This window comes from Protopterus annectens, chromosome 5.part1 (assembly GCF_019279795.1).
Source record: "Protopterus annectens isolate FY-2018-M chromosome 5.part1, PAN1.0, whole genome shotgun sequence".
In the NCBI taxonomy this organism is placed as follows: Eukaryota; Metazoa; Chordata; order Ceratodontiformes; family Protopteridae; genus Protopterus; species Protopterus annectens.
The window spans coordinates 711,752,126-711,768,222 of record NC_056736.1 but is presented as its reverse complement, the minus strand read 5'-3'; the positions used below and the strand labels follow the sequence as shown (position 1 = coordinate 711,768,222).

The 16,097-nt window shown below is 44.9% G+C and overlaps 1 protein-coding gene across 1 annotated transcript in view; it reads right to left on the bottom strand.

Annotated features, from left to right (window-relative positions):
* The window catches only part of LOC122803258 (remodeling and spacing factor 1-like), a 713,407-nt gene that overhangs the window by 448,751 nt on the left and 248,559 nt on the right, over positions 1-16,097 (bottom strand).

Here is a 16,097-nt window from a genome sequence, read left to right as displayed (position 1 = left end):
TTTACAAAACCGAACTGGGTGGGATCAAGGGTCTGCAGATCTCCAATATCGCCATTTATGAGTTCCATGATGATTCTTTCCATAGCCTTGCAGACCAGGCTGGTCAGACTTATGGGGCGGTAGTTACCAGGGTCAGTAGAATTTCCCCCTTTGTGGAGTGGGACCACTGTTGCTGTGTGCCAGTGTTCAGGTACATATCCTGTAGTGAGGCTAAGATTGAATAGCGTTTTTAGGTGCGGGTTGAGTTCATCTTGAAGTTCACGTAACACACAACCGGGGATACCATCGGGTCCCATAGATGCTGTGTTTTTTGCTTTGTTGAGTGCTGATTTCACCTGTATGTCTGAGATGACAGGTAGGTTACATTCAGCAGGGATAATTACTACATCTTTAGGGGGTGAGGGAGGGGAGAAATTTGCACTGAACCTATCTGCCAGAATATTGGCAATGTCGGTAGGGTCAGGGAATTTTTTGTCGTTGTGTACCAACTCAGAGCATATCTGAGAATTTCCTCCCAAGGTTCTGACATAATTGAAGAAGGCCTTGTGATTGTCTTTGGTATCCTTGGCAATCTTTCTCTCAAAGTTGGCTTTAGATGTTTTTATGAGAGAACGTAGTTTTTTACTTGTGCTGATCAGGGAAGCCTTTCCCTTGTGGGATTTGGCTTTGTCCTGCAGTAGCTTCCTTCTTTTGTTGTACAGTTTGTTTATAGCCGGGGTCCACCAAACCGGGCGTTTTCCCTTGGTGGAGAGGGTCTTGGTTTTAGTTGGGATTGCTTGATCCATGCATTCTTGGAGATGTCCGTAGAAGGCTGTTGTGCAGGATTCAGCATTTTGGGATGTGGTTTCCATTAACCCAGTAGGCTTAAAGGATATCATTTCTGACTTGAGGAGTGTAAAGTCAGCTTTTGAAAAATTTTTCACTGTAGTCTTTTGTTCTGGGGGTGGGGGTGGGATATGTACATCCAACGTGATCAGTTTATGGTCAGATCTTACTAGTGAGGGGTTTATATCCGGTGCGGAGCATTTGGACCCCATGTTTGTGATAATCAGGTCAAGTATATTATCTCTCCTCGTAGGAGAAGTGACCAGTTGCTCCATAGCATTTGAGTTAATGAATTCCAGGAATCTTTGGGCTAGGGTGTTAGGGCTAGAATAGTGGGCCCAGTCTATGTTGGGGTAGTTGAAGTCACCCAATATGATGGTGTTTGGTGTGACATTCATATCCTCCAGTGTTTTCAGGAATGCTTGATGGGATTCCTGGGATTGGGAGGGTGTTCTATAACATGTGACCAGTTGTATAGCAGTTTTGCCTATGGTGAGTAAAACTTGTATGGTTTCTGATGCTTCATGGGTAGCCACCAATCGAGAGGTGTAGGTGTCCTTTATGAAAATGGACACTCCCCCTTCCCTTTGTGGTTCGGCCTGGAACTTGAGGCCGAAAAGCATGATATGAGGTATAGCCTGGTAGCGCTGGAGTGCTCTCAGGAGCCTTGAACCAGGTTTCAGTTGCTGCACAGACATCGATGTTCTCCATACTGAGAAGTGCTTCGAGTGCCTGCATCTTGAGATTTAGACTTCTGGCGTTGAGCAGCATTACCCTTAATTTTTTTCCATTTTTGTTTTTTACGGAGGTTGATTTGTCTTTTGAGCATTGCCTAAAAAAGGCACTATGAGGGTGGCAAGAGCCTTGGCCAGTATCCGGAAGCCCAGTGGTGACAGGGCCAAGGCATCCCTTGCGAAGCAACGCGGCTTGTCCAGCATGTCATCCCAGACATTGGATCCCCCTAGAATGACACCAGTGATTAAGCCAATTGTTAAAACTGATCATTTTGTCTTTGTACTGAGGCATCATTCTTGGTGAAGGCAGGATGCTGCTCAGGGTCAGGGTCATACCAGTCTGGGCTACATAATCGGAGAGCTCCTCAATGTCTCTTTTCATGTAGTCCAGGGAGGTACGTCTCAGGTCATTCACACCAGCATGGATAATGACTGCATCATACTTGTACTTGCTTTGGAGTGACCTGAGTGCGTGTGTAATGTGGCGGATCCTAGCTCCCGATAGGCAGCTCACCGTTACCCTCTCCTTATTCAGCCTGGTAAGTGGAACGTCGGTGTGTCTGACTATAGAGTCACCTATTACTAATGTCTCTGGCATAGTGTTTTGCCTTAGGGGCTGTGATTGTGTGACACACCTGTTGTTTGAGGTATGTGTTGTAGGTGTTACGTTTTGTGGGGTGTATTTCTGGGTGTCTGCTTTGGAGGCCTCTGTTGTTTTGGTAAGTTTTTATAAGAGCCTCCAGTATGTCTTTGTGTTCTTATGTGTTTGGTTTGTAGTGGTGGTGGTTTTATGTGTGACCGGTTTTGCTTGGTGTGGGTACCTTCTCCTCCTGTCTGGTCTTGCCAGTCCTGAGTTGAGAGAGTTCAGCCTCCAGTCTGGCTATATAGTTGCATCTCTCACAAGTATTTGTGTTAGTAGGAAGGAGGAGAGGGTTGTCTGTGTACATGAGACAATTGTAACATTGTCTTAAGATTCCCAGGTTAACCAGCTGAACAAGAGAGGATGCTAGTGGTCTACCACTCGACATACTAGAATATTATAAGGAGTGCTGTGCCTTCAAGGGAAGTGGGTATTCACAGGGGGTAGTGGATGGCTGTAGTGCTTACTTTAGTATAAGAGTGCTTACTTTATTATAAGAGTGCTTGCTAAGACTAGAAGTCCCGAAAACAAGTGCTAATACATACAGCTAAATAGACTGAGTAGAGCTTTCTAAGTGAAAAATTGAAGAGCAGACTTGGCGGAGCCAGAAATAGTTTAAACCTGTATAACCGCTGCTGCATGCGCCCAATCGGCATAAAAGCCTGAGGCGGATTTTTATACAGGGAACTTGAAAAGAGCTAGAAATGGTCCAAAGCAATCAATAATTTACAGCTCAAGTGCTGAGGTCACTTCCCCCAGGGACAGATAGGCTGCTCAAGGCTCCCCACTCCCACTGGTGAGCTCAGAAACTTCCTTCTATCCAAGTAAGGCAATGGCCAACACAGGAACTACACACAGCCCAGAATACAGCAAAGCCTGTATACTGGTCCAAACTAGTCGAGCAAAGGCGGAAAACAAGGAGTATTTTTTTTTGTTTTTGTTTTCAGGAAAGCACACAGAAATGCAATTAAGCAAACAGTAAAATCGATTTACACAGGCTAGCACACTTTAGTGGGCAGCCTCAGCAGTTAAATTAACAAAAAAACAGTATTAATCGACCAGAGTCGACCAAAATGCTACTTTTAAGTGCAGATACTTCAGAAATCAGCAGATAGACACAAAAACAGTTATAGCTAGTTAAATGAAAGCCAGAGAGGACAATGCAGATAAAAAAGCCAAAAAATACTTAAATCTGGAAAGTGGTCGCTTCTTTCAGTTCTCTGTTGCCAGGACCCCTCTGCAGGACCACGTGGAGCTCTGCTTGGGTATATAGCCAGAAAAAACGCCCTCTAACACCCACTGGGGGAGTAACCCACTTTGCAACAACCCTCAGTCAAATTATCACCTGCTTTGTCCAATAAAGCATCAATGGGAAATGCTAAATATTTTGTTGAAAACCTTTGACAAGGGAGGACTGCCAGATATCAAATGGTCTTGAACATAAAGGCCAGAAGTCTTTACATTCCTTAATATGTCCAGATCCAATGCACAATGAATCACTGCTTCTAAAAGGACTATCATCATCAACATAACTACCTACTCCCATTTATTCAAAGATCTAAGCTGCATTAACCACATTCACTAATACAGAACTTCCACTCAATAACCCCCTAGCACTAGCACAACACTCAAATATATCATTTCCCTCCAATTTTGTCTAGAAGCCAAAACTTCTATGAAGCCTCACAGTCTTAACTTGGACATCTAAACTAGTTATGACCATAGCCAGAATTGTATCTCTTCTAGCGCAGTCCTCCATCAAGTGACTGAAAACCCTTGTGGTTTAAGACTTCAAAAAATACCTTCTCCCTCATCACCAAGGAGCTTGGAATCTAGCTCTGTGATTGGTCTACCTCTGTGTGTCAAGAGAATACGCTCAAATACTGGAACAGAGGGCTTCATATAGCTTGCATCTTCTCGCACAGTTATATCTTGCAGCTCCAAGGATTCAAGTATACTCATAAATTCAAAAAGATCCCATGCAGGTCTGTACAACCTCAACAAAATAAAACTTGTAAAATGTGGGAACTAACATGTAAATATAACCAAGAAGTCTCAGTTTGGGTATGAAGATTTCCCTTACTCACATTTGTTAGGTGTTTAGATATGAACTGTCCTAACAATGGGATTTGGTACATTCTTCGGTCTCCCTGAACCTCATTTCTGGATAAAACCAATTCCAATCTTGTATCCTGCATCCATTCCCTCCTAGAATACAATTCAATACATTTCCTTAAACATCCAAGGTCAAAATGGATGACTCAAGGGCTTGCAAGTCTAAGTCTTACTTCCTCCACTTCATATATTCTGCATCTTCCTGTAACAAGATGATACAAGGCATCTACACGAAAAGGCACAATTTCGTAGAATAGTATTCCTCTAGCATCTCCCTTACTTAACAGTTTGGATTACTCTCTATTTTTTTAAACAAATGTGCCTCAAGAAGGAAAACAAAATTGAGGTTATAAGACAAGTACCTAAGCACCCGTAAGCAGGTCAACAAATCCAGTTATTCCATGAAGCAACTACTGAAGTCGAAAAGCTCATGAAATAACTTTAACCCCCCCAAACCACCTCCTGAATCTTAGCAGCGATAAATTTAGTGCCCCAAGCAATGAAAGATATATTAAAAAAAAAAAAAAAAAAAAAGTGAGTGAGTGTGTGTGTGTGTGTGTGTGTGTGTGTGTGTATACACAACCACACAAATACAAAATTCATCATCAAAAACTAGTTACACCCAAGTCCTTTTGTCCACTACAACATCCTTACTAAGTTGCAGCAACAGGACAAGCTAGGGAAATGTCTCAAGTGCCCCCCTAACAGGAATGGAAAAAAAAAATACTTAAAGTGGCTTCAGGAATGACAACTTTCTCTTTCTTTCCCAATTCCACATTACCCTCAGAAGCAAAGAGGAAAGCACTCTCGCCCTTTATGTTGAGTCTTCTTCCCACAATGCCCAACAAAAAAATACTGGAAATTGGGTTTGTCCCAGTGTATCATTGAAATGAAAGTTATGTGCATACCATAAAGCTGGATCTCCTTAGAGAATTCATCTGTCATTAACCCATTAGTACTCTAGTTGTTCTGCGCATGTTCTGCATGGTGGAAATAACTTCCATAGGCATCCCAAGCATGTCCCCTTTTCCTTTTTAGCTTGGTTAGGCATGAAATGAAGGAGAAGAAGATTGCATAAATCTACCTCTTCCCATGTAGGTGGATGAAGGGAAAGTACAGTTTTGTACCTACCATAAATGTAGATGTTCGAGTGCTCATACAGCTGCAGTCATAACAGATGGGTTATCCTGCCGTCAGGCGGGTCCTCGGTCGGCCGAATTCCAAAGTCTAGGTCCGGCGTCGGTTGTCGTCGCTTCTTCCCCGACGTCAGTGCGGCAGGGGTATAAAAGAGGCAGCCGACGCCATTTAGGTTCATAGGTTCATACTAGGCTATCTGCCCGAGGGCATTTACAAGCCTAGCCCATCGTTTTGTGGCTTACGCCACCCCTTTAGTATGGGGAACTATACCCATTATTTTGCTGTGCCTCTGTCGAGCAGTGACACTGAGGTAATCCCTGGGGTATATCTGCGATCTCCCATCCATTGGTCAAGATTTCTCTTGAACAAGGCCAGCAAGGTGCTCTGCCTCACATGTACCGGGATTTTGTTCCACAGCATAGGGAGTCTTTGGGTGATGAATCTATCCCTCCAGCACGTCCTATTAATAGCCGTGTCGAGGTTTAAGTCTCCCGCCCTTGTGGCTCTGATAGATCTAGATTTTTTGAGGTGAAGCATATTCATCAAATCTGGGTTTGACATGGCCTTGTATGTTAGGCAAAGGTCAACTCTGAGCAAGCGGTAAGCGACTGAATAGAGTTGGAGTTCTTTCAGTCGGGCAGCATAGGATAGATTTTTGAGACCCTTTATCCTTTTGGTGAGGAACTTTTGTGGCCTCTCCAGCTGCTGCAGTTGTCGGGTCAGATACATTCCGAATGGGGCATTGTACTCAATCATTGGTCTGATGAGTGATGAGTAAAGGGAGACTATAACCTCCCTTGATCTAGATGAGAATCCCTTCATGATAAGGTGGGCAATGTAGAAGGTCTTCCTAACTACTTTAGCTACATGGGTGTCGAATGACAGACTACTATCAACCTGGGTCCCCAGGTCCCTGATAACTTCTTCTGTGCTCAGTGAATTGCCACCTATTTGGTAGCTAGGGGTAACCTTGTTTTTCCCGAAGGGTATGACTATGCATTTTTTGGCATTTAACTTTAGGCCGTGGCACCAGTTATCCGTTTCTGTGAGACCCTTCTGAAGGATATCTGTGTCAGATGTGTTTTCTACTATGGCGCCCAGTTTGCAGTCATCTGCAAACTTTGTCAGCCTTAACCCTCCTGTGTTTGCTTGTACTTCGGAAAAGTAGATGCCAAACAAGAGTGGGCCCAGGACTGAGCCCTGTGGGACACCACTTGTGACAGGCTTCGAGTCTGACATGGCGCCAGCAACTCTGACCCTGTGGGTTCTGTCACTCAGCCAGTTTGCAACCTTTTATCCTAATCCATAAAACAAGTTTTTCTTGCCCCAGATGTCAGGTGCCCCCAGAAGGAAGGCAAACATAATGTTATGCAAAGATGCAATGTTGATAAATCAAAAACAGTAGTTGCAAGCAAATACACCATAAAAGAATACCCCAAAAAGGTTATATGAAAAGTGTTTGTCATAAGGCCTGTCCTAAGAGGGGATGGAGGGAGGGAAACCTGGACTGCAGCTGTATGAGCAATCGAACATCTACATTTATGGTAGGTACAAAACTGTACTATGTTCATCGTGCATACAGCTGCAGTCATAAGTAAGGGTGGTAGGCACTAAGTGGAACTAGGGGGGCTACTAGGATGCCCTGCAGGACTGCTGTGGCAAAGCCCGCTCTAGATTTTGAGTATAGTGGGAGGTAATAGTGCTTGGAGAAAGTGTGCACTGAACTCCAGGTGGCTGCTTCCAAAACGTCCTTGGTAGGGACCCCCTGAGGAAGGCTGCAGAGGTAGCTGTGGCTCTGGTGGAGTGGGATCTGATGCATGCAGGCACAGTTTTTCCATGAAATGAGTAACAAAAGCGTATGCAGTGGGCTATCCATTTTGAAATTGTCTGCTTGGAAATGGCCTTTTCTTGAGCACCTGCAGCAAAGGACACAAAGAGTTGCTCAGATTTCCTGAATGGCTTTGTCCTGTCCAAATAGTAACGAAGTTGTCTGTGAATGTCCAAGGAATGTAGTAGTCTTTCCCCTTTGTTTTGTGGATTAGGATAAAAGGTAGGTAAGTGGATAGTCTGATTCAAAGCTACACTGGATACTACCTTTGGCATAAAGGTAGGGTTGGTTCGTAAGGAAACTCTGTCCCGATGGAAAATGATGAATGGTTGCACAGCCATGAGGGCCTGTAGCTCCGAAACCCTGCGAGCTGAGGTGATAGCCAGAAGAAAGGATGTTTTCCATGACAAGTACTGTAACTCTGTTGAAGAAGCTGGCTCGAAAGGAGGAAGGGTCAGCTTTTCCAATACGAAGTTGAGGTCCCAAGCAGGGACTGGTGGTTTCCTTGGGAGTTTTATATTCTTTGCCCCTCTGAGGAACTGCCTTGAGAGGATGAGAGAATAAAGGATGATCTGTGTTGTATTGTGCAGAAATGGCTAAAGCGTGGATCTTGATGGAGGAGAAGGAAAGTCCATTGTTTAACATCTCAGCTAGGTACTGTAAAATTTGAGGTATATTTATTACCCAATGATTCTGTCCCTTTTCTTGATTCCAGGCACAAAATCGTTTCCATTTGGCGGAGTAGGCCTTTCTAGTAGAAGGTCTTCTGGCCTCCAAGATGACATCCTGCACCTCCTTGGAGAGGAGAAAAGTACAGTTTTGTACCTACCATAAATGTAGATGTTCAAGTGCTAATACAGCTGCAGTAATCACAGATGGGTTTTCTGCCGTCAGGCGGGTCCTCGGTCGGCCGAATTCCAAAGTCTAGGTCCGGTATCGGTTGTCGCCGCTTTCTATCCTGACGTCAGTGCGACAGGGGTATATAAGACACAGCCGACGCCATATTCTTCAGTCTTTCTTGCCCCAGATGTCAGGTGCCCCCAGAAGGAAGGCAATACATAAATCATATATCTATATAGTCAAGCAATGCAATATAATCAAAAATCAGTAGTTGCAAGCAAATACACCATAGAAGGATAACCCAAAATATGTTGTATGAGGAGGTGTTAGCCACTAGGCCTTTACCAAGAGGGGAAGGAGGGAGGGAAACCTGTACTGCAGCTGTATTAGCACTCGAACATCTACATTTATGGTAGGTACAAAACTGTACTATGTTCATCGTGCATACAGCTGCAGTAATCACAGATGGGTAGAATCCCAAAGCTACGCACAGGGTGGTAGGCACTAGGTGGAACTGGGAGCAGCCAGAATGCCCTGCAACACAGCAGTGGCAAAGCCTGCTCTAGTTTTGGAATATAAAGGCAGGTGGTAGTGTTTTGTGAAGGTATGCACAGAACTCCAAGTGGCTGCCTCTAAAATATCTTTGGTAGGGACTCCTCTGAGGAAGGCTGTAGAGGTAGCTGTGGCCCTTGTGGAGTGGGATCTGATGCCCGTGGGAACAGGTTTGCCATGAAAGGAGTAACAAAACCGTATGCAATGGCCTATCCATTTTGAAATTGTCTGTTTGGAAATTGGCTTCCCTTGAGCTCCTACAGCATAGGACACAAAAAGTTGTTCTGATTTCCTGAAGGGCTGTGTTCTGTCCAAATAGTAACGTAGCAGCCATTCCCCTTTGTTTTGAGGCTTGGGGTAAAAGGTAGGTAAGTGTATGGCCTGATTAAAAGCTACCCTGGATACTACCTTAGGCATAAATGAGGGGTTGGTTCGTAGGGAAACCCTGTCCTGATGGAAGATGAGAAAGGGCTGCACAGCCATGAGAGCTTGTAGTTCCGAAACCCTACGAGCTGAGGTAATGGCCAGAAGGAAGACTGTTTTCCAGGACAAATATTGCAAATCTGTAGAGGCAGCTGGTTCAAAGGGAGGTAATGTTAGTTTTTCTATAATGTAGTTAAGATCCCAGGCTGGTATTGGTTGTTTCCTTGGAGGTCTTATATTCTTAGCTCCTCTGAGGAACTGTCTTAAGAGTGGGTGAGAGAATAAGGGTGGATCAGTGTTGTATTCTGCAGAAATGGCTGTGGCATGAATTTTGATGGAGGAAAATGAAAGCCCACTGTTCAACAGCTCAGCTAGATACAGTAATATCTGAGGCAAATTCAGTTTTCTAGGATCCTGGCCTTTTTTCTCATTCCAAGCGCAAAAACGTTTCCATTTTGCGGAGTAAGCCTTTCTAGTAGATGGCCTTCTGGCCTCCAAAATGACATCCTGCACTTCTTTGGAGAGTAGGGTCTGTTGTGGTGTTAAGGAATTTTCCATGCAGCCAGATTGAGAGTTTTCAGCTGACTGTGAAGAGTTTTGTAGCTGTGCTGAGTCAGTAGAAGAGGCATTAGAGGTAGGGTCCAGGGAGGAGTATGTGTTAGGCTCCTCAGGAGTGGGTACCAGTGTTGCCTTGGCCAGTCTGGATTAATCAGTATCATCTTCTGTCTGTCTGCTCTTGCTTTCAAGAGCACCTTGGGCAGAAGAGGCAAAGGTGGGAAAGCGTAAACTGTCCATGATGCCCAACTGAAAGAAAGGGCGTCCACTCTCCAGGCCTTTGGATGAAAGGTCCTTGAACAGAACTTTTTCAATTGATGGTTCCTGTGGGAGGCGAAGAGATCTATGTCTGGTCTTCCCCACGCTTGGATAATCTTTGTAAACACTTGAGGATGCAACTTCCATTCGTGTGGATCTGTCATATTTCTGCTTAGATTGTCTGCCAGCGTGTTTTCCAATCCTGGCAAGTACTGTGCTTGAAGTTCGATTTGCCATTCCAGAGCCAAGTTCCAAAGCGACATGGCTAGCCTGCACAGGGGGTATGAATGTGTTCCACCTTGTTTATGTACCACATTACTGTGGTGTTGTCTGTTCTTATCAATAATTGCCCTGGATGCAGGAGGTCCTTGAAAATTGTAATTGCATTTAGCACTGCTAGCATTTCTTTTTGATTGATGTGAAGGTGCTTTTCCTTTTGGGACCATTTGCCCTGAATGCACCTGTCCGTCATGTGCGCCCCCCAGGCGTAGTCTGAGGCGTCTGTTGTGATGACTTGATTTGCTTGAGGCTTGCAGAATGGAAGGCCTGTGCATGCTTGGGCCCACCATAGAAATTCCTTTTGCAAACATGGAATTATTGGTATTATTGTTTCCAAACTGTGGCTGTGTTGAGACTATAGGTTTTTTAGGTACCATTGAAGTTTCCTCATATGCAACTTTGCACATGGGATTAGAAGAATGCAAGATGCCATGACGCCCAGAGCCTGCAGGATTTTCCTTGCAGTGAGCCTGGTACAATTTGCTAGTATTTTGAAGTAATGAGTTAGTTGCCCTTGTTTTTCTGGCGTAAGATAGGCCATCTGGGTGTTTGTGTCCAAGTTGGCACCCAGGAAAGTTATTTTCTGAGATGGTGTTTAGCCTGGATTTCTCCTTGTTGACTGTGTATCCCAGAGAATTCAATAACAGTGTTACATAAGCCAGATGTTCCAGAAGTAGGTGCTTGTTTTCCGCTTGGATCAGGCAGTCGTCCAAATAAGGGTAAATTTGTATCCCTTGAAGTCTGCAGTAAGCAATTACTGATGCCAGGCATTTCGTGAATACTCTGGGCGCAGTAGATAAGCCAAAGGGCAATGCAGAGAATTTATAGTGGATTGAACCTGCAAGAAATCTGAGGTATCTTCTGCAGCTTTGTCTGATTGGGAAATGCAGGTATGCCTCCTTGAGGTCCAATGTTACCAGCCAAAACTCCTTGCCCAGCATGGGAAGAAGCTGCTGTAAAGTGAGCATCTTAAATTTTGGTACGAGTAGAAATGTGTTTAGGATGGATAAGTCCAAAATGGGTCTCCAGTCGGTTCCTTTCCTTGGTACCAGAAAAAGTCTGGAATAAAAGCCTTGAGCTTGTTCGTGAGTAGGTACCTCTTGAATAGCTTTCATGGCCATAAGCTTTGAAATTTGTATTTGAGCCTCTGCCTTTTGATTGTGTGGCAGGTTCGGCATGCCTCTCATTTTTGGAAGAGTGTGAAAGTGAAATCTGTAGCCTCTGTTTATAATGTCCAGGATCCGTTTGTCTGTTGTGATAATATGCCAATTTCTTGTAAATAATGCCAGCTTTCCTCCCAAGGGTGCTGCCAGCTGAGACTTGCTTGGCATGGAAAGGGGGAAGTCATTGGGTTTGTTTCCTGTATTGCTGTGCACTGTCTTCGCCACCTCTTGTTGCTGGAGTTTGCCATTGTCTGCCTCTATATGATCCTTGAGGTTGTCCTCTGCCCCTTGTGCGCCTGTATCTACCTCTTTGTGGCTTGTCCGTGGCTGGAAAGGACCAGTTCTTTGCAGGACAATTTCTGCTAAAACGTGGTGGTTGAACCTGTAGAAAAGCTTTGACAGTTTGCATAGATTTAGCTTTTTCTTCCATTTTCCGTAGTATCTCCTCAGCATTAGTACCAAATAGTACATCCTTTTGTAAAGGAGCATCTAGTAGCTTAGCTTTAACATGGTCAGGCAAGGTTTGTTCTCTAAGCCAGGCATGTCTACGAATGACTGATCCTGTCACAGCAGCTATAGATGAGGCCTCTAGGGCATCATAGCCACATTGTAAGGTGTGTTTACCCACTTGTTCTGCACTATGCATCATATCCTGCAACTCCTTCAAATCTGGTTGTTCAGGTTGAGACATTTTAATTCTTAATTGTGATAACAGAAACTGCTGATATTTAAGCATATGGAACTGACAATTTAAGGCCCTCATGGCTAGGATGGCCGAGGTATATACCTTTTTTCCCCACCTAAGGATCTAGACTCTCTTTCGGAAGGTAGTGGATTCTTAGCAGTAGAGGCCTTCATTCCATTGGGGCCTTGAGAAATGGTTTCAGGGTCAGCATTATTGCTTTTGTAAAGAAATTGGTGAGAGGTAGGAACTCTGTAGTACCTATCAGGCTTGACTGGGGCAGGAGGCAGGGAATCCGTATTTAGGCAAGCCTCCGAGTAAACATCATCAAGTATGTCCAAGACAGGAGGTATCGCCAGAGGTCTGTGCTGAGGTAACAAAAGAAATTCCCTAAGTCTTTTCTTGGAATCAGAAAAGTCTTGGCCTTCCCAATGGAAGTGCTCCCTCAAGGTGTGCAAGGTTTCCCCAAAAGAGAAATCCTCGGGAGGAGATACAGAAGGAATGGACTTGCTCAGCATCCGAATCTTCAAAAGGGGAGTACGAGTGTTCCTCTTCATCAGAATGTTCTGAAAGAATGGAATCCTGGTCAGAAGAGGGAGAAGCTTCCTCCACTCTGGGTCTCTTGTCTGGAGGGGGTTGGGAACCCCTGAGAAGAGTAATTAAATCCTCAGCCATTTTTAGCATCTGCTTTTTAGGCATGGGGCCCTGGAGATGGGCCCTGTGCAACAGGCCTCTTGGGATGCATGGCTGATTTGGACTTAGTAAAGGCCTTAATGGAGAAGGAAGATGAGGGTCTAAAAACACAATGGGTGGAAGTGGACCTATCCACATTTGGAGGCTCAACACTCACAGTGGCTTCGGTGGTTGTAGTCTGGGTGTGGGCCGAGGAACCTGCGGTCTCGGTTACAGAGGACACCGCCAAAGAAGTGTCGTCGGTAGTCAGGAGCTGCGTAGGCACCTCGCTGAGAACCGGACCACGTGTAGCCGGTTTTGGCGTGGTGTCTGTCTTTGTCCTTGCGTTTTTTGGACAAAACGGTAGTCTGAGTATCCGACGACATTTTATAATCAAAGGTTTTACCAAAAAAGTGCTGGGCGAACTCCGCCCGACACTTAATAGTGCGTTTATTGAAAGTAGCACAAAAGCGACAGGCCGAGACGTCGTGGTCTGGGCCTAAACAAGGTATGCAGAGGGAATGGAAATCCTTATGCGGTATTTGCTTCCCACAAGAAATACAATTGTTAACTTTGTCTGACATCGGTCTGAGGCAAGAAAAGTTTCCCCAACGGGGTACTTAGCTTTAAAGAAGACTTCAGTTTCCAATTATTCGTAATTTCAGGAGCTGGCCGACCGGCACTTGCGAACTGCTTCTGCTTCGGGCACCGTGTGGCAAAAAAGACTGAAGAATATGGCGTCGGCTGTGTCTTGTATACCCCTGTCGCACTGACGTCAGGAAAGAAAGCGACGACAACCGACGCCGGACCTAGACTTTGGAATTCGGCCGACCGAGGACCCGCCTGACGGCAGAAAACCCATCTGTGATTACTGCAGCTGTATGCACGATGAACATCTGTTGGGAAATCAAGGAATTCTCCATGCAGCTAGATTTAGAGTTTTGAGATGGCTGTGAAGGGTTTTGTAGTTGTGCTGGGACAACAGAAGAGGGACTAGAGGTAGGATCCATGGTGGGGAATGTGTCTGGCTCTTCAGGAGCGGATACCAGTGCTGTCTTGGCCAGTCTGGAGCAATGAGAATCATTTTCGGCCTCTCTGCTCTGGCTTTTAATAGAACTCTGGGCAGCAGAGGAAGAGGCGGGAAGGCAAAGACTGTCAATGTTGCCCAATTGAAGGAAAGTGCGTCCACTTTCCAGGCCTGTGGGTGATAGGTCCTTGAACAAAATTTTTTCAACTGGCAATTTCTGTGGGTAGCAAAGAGATCTATGTCTGGCTGTCCCAATGCCTGAGTTATCTTTGTGAAAACTTGAGGATGCAACCTCCATTCGTGTGGATCTGTCATATTTCTGCTTAGGTTGTCTGCCAGTGTGTTTTCCTTCCCTGGCAGGAATTGTGCCTGTGGTTGAATTTGCAATTCCAGTGCTGTGTTCCATAGGGTCATGGCTTGCCTGCACAGGGGGTATGAATGAGTTCCCCCCTGTTTGTTTATGTACCACATCACTGTGGTGTTGTCTGTCCTTATCAATAGCTGGCCTGGATGCAGTAGGTCTTTGAAGGTCATAATAGCCTTTTGCACGGCTAGCATTTCCTTTTGGTTGATGTGAAGGTGCTTCTCTTTTCGGGTCCATTTTCCCTGAATGCACTGATCTGCCATGTGTGCTCCCCAGGCGTAGTCTGAGGCGTCTGTTGTGATGATTTGAGTTGCTTGAGGTACACAGAAAGGAAGACCTGTGTTTCTTTGGCAAGCTTGAGCCCACCACATAAATTCCTTTTGAAGGCATGCAATGAGTGGTATAATTGCTTCCAAGCTGTGGCTGTGTTGAGACCATAAGTTTTTTAGGTACCATTGAAGTTTCCTCATATGCAGCTTTGCACATGGGATTAGTAGGATGCAAGATGCCATGAATTCCAGAGCCTGCAGGACTTTCCTTGCAGTTAGCCTGGTGTAAGTTGCCATTTTTCTGAAGAATTGAGACAGTTGCCCTTGCTGGTCTGGTGTGAGGTAGGCCATCTGGGTGGTTGTATCCAAGCTGGCACCCAGGAAAATTATTTGTTGAGAGGGTATTAGTTTTGATTTCTTTTTGTTGACTGTGCATCCCAGGAAGTTCAACAGTTTTATTACAAACGCCAGGTGCTGCAGTAGTATGTCCTTGCTGTCCGCTTGGATCAGGCAGTCGTCCAGATATGGGTAGATTTGTATCCCTTGTAGTCTGCAGAAGGCGATTACTGATGCCAGGCATTTCGTAAACACTCTGGGCGCAGTAGATAAGCCAAAGGGCAATGCAGAGAATTGGTAATGGGTTGAACCTGCAAGAAATCTGAGGTATCTTCTGCAATCTTGTCTGATAGGGACATGCAGGTATGCCTCCTTGAGGTCCAATGTTACCAGCCAAGACTCCTTGCCCAGCAGCATGGGAAGAGGCTGCTGTAATGTGAGCATCTTGAATTTTGGCACCTGTAGATATGCGTTTAGGATGGATAGGTTTAAGATAGGTCTCCAATCTTTGTCTTTCCTTGGTACCAGGAATAGTCTGGAATAAAACCCTTGACCTTGTTCTTTTGCAGGTACCTCTTGAATTGCTTTCATGTCCATGAGAGCTGGAATTTGTTTTTGTGCCTCTGCCCTTTGATTTTGTGGCAGGTTTGGCATGCCTCTCATTTTTGGAAGGGTGTGAAAGTGGAACTTGTAGCCTCTGTCTATAATGTCCAGAATCCATTTGTCTTTTGTAACAATATGCCAATTTTTTAAGAATAATGTCAGTTTTCCACCCAAAGGTGCTGCCATTAAAGCTTTGCTTGGCAGGTGTAGGGGGAAGTCATTGTGTCTGTTCTCTAAAAGACTGTGATCTATCTTCTCCACCTCTTGGGGTTGGTGCTTGCCACTGTCTGGCTCTGAAAGATCCTTGAGGTTGCCCTCTATCCCTTGGACGCCTGTATCTGCCCCTTTGAGGTCTGTCCATGGCTGGAAAGGACCAATTTTTTGAAGGCCAGTTTCTGCTGAAACGTGGAGGCTGTACCTGCAGGAAATCTTTCACTGTTTGCATTGATTTCGCTTTTTCTTCCATTTTCTTTAGCACCTCCTCAGCTTGAACACCAAACAATACATATTTTTGAAGAGGTGCATCTAATAATTTAGCTTTGACATGATCTGGTAAAGTTTGCTCTTTGAGCCAAGCATGCCTAGGTATAACAGACCCCGTAACAGCAGCTCTACACGAGGCCTCTAAAGCATCAAAACCACACTGCAAGGTATGTTTACCCACTTGCTCTGCACCATGCAACAAATCCTGCAACTGTTTTAAATCTGGTTGTGTCATCTTGCTTTTCAGCTGAGATATCAAAAACTGTTGATACTTTAACATATGGAAGTGACAGTTTAATGCCCTCATGGTTA